Genomic DNA, 4,515 nt, shown 5'->3' with positions numbered 1-4,515 from the left:
AATTTACAACGAGTCTCGTGCAAACAGGATTGGTCGCCTCGTTGGATCAGACATAATCAGGGAGCTGTATAATCTGATAAGCGACCTGGTGCCCAGTAAACCACCGATGTCCCATGGACGTCCTGAAAAGATCCCGTAGTCCTGATCCGCGAAAAATGTCCCAATGATGTAAATAAGACGTCATTCGAAACGTCCTAGCGTTGTCTAGCCAGGATGTATTTTAATGATATCGCTGGGACTTCGAAATGGCGTCCCGATCGGATGTTGATTTAGAAGTAGAATACAAACATACTTTCGATGCTCATTATATTTTTGTATCCTTATGATAACGTTCAACAGCGTGCAGCAAGAAACTAAAACAGTGACACCAATTTTTATCCGTGTTACCGAAGTGGCAACACACAAAAATTATTCATCTGAATTTACAAAAACTCCCGACATGGTCCGAGCTTAGCAGATGTACCACAGTATCTAGCTTCTGTTTCCTTTTACTGTAGTGCTAATAAAGGTAGTTGGGAAGGCCGAGAAGACCTCGATATCTCTTGCAATATCTCCATGTAGAACGGAACACACACAACTACATCTCCAGATGTGCTTCCCTGCTGGAACGAGAAGACATAACATCATTGAATTGTCGCCACAATTCCAACGAGAACCAAAGACAAATCAGACAGTCAATTCGTTCATTATGTAGCCGTCAGGTACAAGTTCCTCACTGACAGAATCAGGGTTTTTGAAGAGAAGCTATACCTTCGCGACATCGTGTTCCACTATGTTGTGTGGCGAAGATCGTACCCACGGAATAAAGAAGCAATTCAATGAATTGGCTTAATGGATATCAATGCTAAACGGTGATTTCCACTTGATTTAATGTAATCCAACATGTTTTGTACACACTGCACCAGTTCAAAGAATGCGGAACCAATTGAAGGAATTGGCCTAGAGTATCAATAAAACAACAACTTTATTTCTAAGGTTAATAATGAGGAGTTTCGTCGCCAGTGTGGATATCCGAGCCCACTGGCATAAAATGCGATGAAATGTGCCCCTTCACCATAAGGATCGAAGTCCTGACGTGTCTAAAAAGACCAAAAAAGCTCTCATCACAGAGTGTTGATGGGCTGGATTTCACCAGGGGCCAAGCAATTTTCATAGAGATAGAAAGGGTGAAATTCCAACTGACTAAGGATCTGAGAGAGCGCGGTTCGGGAAGGTTGGTAGCATGGACAAATAAGAAGAATGTGCCCAGGTCCCCTACGGCACCGTAGTGACATCATCGGTCAGAATAGATCAGATATGCATAGAGATTCCAACTGAGCACTGCACATGCCACTTGAGGTGGCGGTTGATACCGCGGCGTCTTTTAGCCATCCAGTGATGGTTTAACCCCATCAGAGTGACATCGCGGTGTTTCGCGATGGGTTCCCGTGTCTAATATCTTGGCCTGCAGCGGCGATATCGGGATGCTGTTTCTTGTGACGAATTCCCCTACCATCCCCCTACGCGTGCACCTTGCGGCTTGTGAGAAATCCTGGCGGTTGTCCAGATATTTGAAAATTCTAGGCAACCGTCGGTGCTTCTGACACCTTTAAAGTCTTGTAAATCCCGCCCGGACTGTTGGATCGAGACCAAAATTCAGGTCCGAACGGGCCTGGATTAGCTGTGTGATCGCGCAAATCACACAGGAACTGATCTGTAGTGGTTTCGAACTCGTAGGCGGAGACGCGTTAGTAAAATTCGTTTTTCCGAACTTCAGTGCCCTTGTTGGAAAGAAGTTCGCCTCGGACAGGGTTCATACTTGGAGAACCCACTGTTCTCGACGCGGAGCACGTGATAAAATTCACCGCGTCTCTCTAAATTTAGCAGTTCTCGAGTTAGAGGATTCCGCGTTCACACTCCTCCCAATACAGACCAGCGGTTTTCCCGCCCCCCCCCAAAAAAAGCCTTCCCGTTGCTGCCACATGGTCATGTTTGCCTTCGTTATGAAGGTCTCAATGTGCTCTTTCCAACAGCGTTTGTCCCGTAGGCGCGCGATGTTCCGTTCTCCCGATATCGGCTTAAGAGCATGACGAGCTGCGAGGCTGGCTAGAGCCACCCTGAAACGCTTCCCACTTTTCGGTGTCGTAAGTCGATTACCCGATGTCCGATTTAGTCGAAATTTTGTGTGCGCGTGCTCTGTTCCCTGTTCTACAACTTTCCAATTGAGACCAGCCGTCGATTTCCAGTGGTTAAGACGTCATTCTCGAAATTCCTGACACCGACCACCGTTCACCGATTTTTGTCCCTGTCTTCAGGCTTGAACCCCACGGCGGATCCGACTTCCTTTTAATGGGCACACGCACTCGACATGGGAAACGCGTAGAAACTTGCCGCATCTTTCTATCCCTCTCGGTTCTCGAGTTAGAACACCGTGGCAACGGCGGTTCTCTGATACATGGGCCTGGGGCATTTTTTTCGATATCGGGTTCTTGCTGGCGTAGGAAGGTGATTGAGATGTGTTTTCAAAGAGGAAAACGTCCCCTTTCCGATAGCGTTGGTCCCGTCTTCGCGCGACTTTCCGTTCCCTTGCTACATTCCGAGGAGCGCCTGGGCGCTGGGGCATGGCCTGGCGGGTAGGTGGCCTTCCTGCCGTTTCTGCGCTGCGGGCGGCGTCCATTTCGCTTGCAAGCTTCGTTGCGTTCGCTCGCCTTTTTCTGGCTCCCGTTGTCTCGCGTTCCGTCGTTGCTCTGGTGCCCTGGACTGCTGTGTTTTTATGCCCTACTAATGTTGCCTGGGGGTGCTTTTATGTGTGCACCCTGGAAGATAGGTCCAGAAGCCTTGCGATTTCTTAGATTAAAGGTTAGTTCTATGTTTGTACGATTCGTGCAACTTTTGTTTGGTATCATTCCTAGCGTGTGGGTTCTATTACTTTATGCTAGCAGTGTGATTATTACCCTTTTGATTCCTATTACCCTATGCTTTATCTTTCAGCTAAGTGTACTCGTGACCCTACCAGCACTTTTCAAGGTGAAGATGCAACATCGTCAGTGGCCCCGTTACTAATGTCTAATCTATGAATTTCAGATACTTTCGACGTATTCATTGCGGTGAACAACGCGGTTGGGACAGCACACTCACGACGTGGGAAGGTCGCAGAAATGTTGAAAGACATCAGGTAAGTTACGCTAAAGTGCGTTTCAGAGCTCTTCAGTGACTTGTGTTTACTGCGAAACAGATTGGGCATACGCTTCACCCGTGCAACTTCGTCATGTGCTCCACGGCTTTACGGCTGTGCCACTGTATGTAAAAAATGCTGAGTGATTTTTATAAAGAATTTGCAGGGAAGTACAATGTGTCGCACTTTGTTGACTCTTTTACAGATGTGTGGAAACGTCGTAGCGGATGAATGTGAATTATGGATCTCCAAGTGGCGTCGCCCGCGTCATTTTCAAGATTTTACCCGCTTTGGAGGAACGTAGTGAATGTGCGAGGCATTCACGTTCCTACTACGTGGTTATCCATGCGTTTCCCGTCTTCGCAGGCAATAGGGCTGTTAATAGGGAGAATGCTAGGCTACTGCAGACTGCAACCATAGGCGCTGTGTCAAAACGTATGCGTATACGTCGATGCGTACTTCACAGTGACATTTTGCTGTAGCAGCGTTTTTGAAATTACATTTCTTGCAGGTTAAGCTCACATGACGCGGCAGGGAAGGGAGTCCGTGGCGAAAAGTGAATGTAGCCGAACCGAAGTTCGATAGCGTTAGTTTTTGCGCACGAAAGGCAAGCTGGACACATCGCAAATCTCCAGTTGTACGAAACACAGTGCAGCATGATCGTCGGTTATGCCAGTGCTTCAACATATGTTTCAGCGTCGCACTTCGGACATTGCGGGCATATACCTTTAAGTTTTTCCCCTTGTGGACCGATGCTGTGTGTGTTCATGAACATCATGTTTTCAAATACATGTAAGTTCTCAATAATAATGCGAAAAAAAATGCTGGTCATGTTACGCTGTGATATAATACCTGGTGAGGTAATACGATGCTCTGACGCTCAGTTTCATACGAAATAAAGTGTTTGATCTAATGTTGCTTGTTTGTGCCACTGATACGCACTGCTGTGCGGTGTTGATGTAATGTTCAGAGAACGCCAGTAAGCCTGGCTAAGGCACGGGAAAAAGGTCCACTAGAGGTCCGTAAAAGGTCGTCATTGACGTACTATGGACTTCCTTGGGTCGTGCGCGGATGTTATTTTGGCAGTTCTGAGTACGTCCCAAGTATGTCAAAATTATGTTTCAGGATGTCCTCAGGATGTCTTCATCGTCCTGAGGGTAACATCATGTAGACGTCCTTGGGACATCGGTGGTTTACTGGGTGATCAGTGGGCGGACAACAAGAACTTTCGCTGCATCCAGGGGAGTAAGGCAGCGTTGTCCGTTATCGCCTGCAATCTTCGCAATCTGTATCGACCACCTCCTACGCACGATTAACGCAAACCAGCGTACAAGGGGCCTAGCGCTTCGTGGCGGTGGCTG

The 4,515-nt window shown here is 47.5% G+C and overlaps 1 long non-coding RNA gene across 1 annotated transcript; it reads left to right on the top strand.

The window, feature by feature from the left end:
* The first annotated feature begins 2,765 nt into the window (after window positions 1-2,765).
* LOC135376963 (uncharacterized) lies at window positions 2,766-3,128 on the top strand. Its single transcript, XR_010417937.1, has 3 exons — window positions 2,766-2,838; window positions 2,971-3,006; window positions 3,064-3,128. It is a non-coding gene; the product is annotated as an uncharacterized LOC135376963 (long non-coding RNA).
* The last annotated feature ends 1,387 nt before the right edge of the window (window positions 3,129-4,515 follow it).

This window comes from Ornithodoros turicata, chromosome 1 (assembly GCF_037126465.1).
Source record: "Ornithodoros turicata isolate Travis chromosome 1, ASM3712646v1, whole genome shotgun sequence".
NCBI classification, from domain to species: Eukaryota; Metazoa; Arthropoda; class Arachnida; order Ixodida; family Argasidae; genus Ornithodoros; species Ornithodoros turicata.
This window is presented reverse-complemented; position numbering and strand designations above follow the sequence as displayed.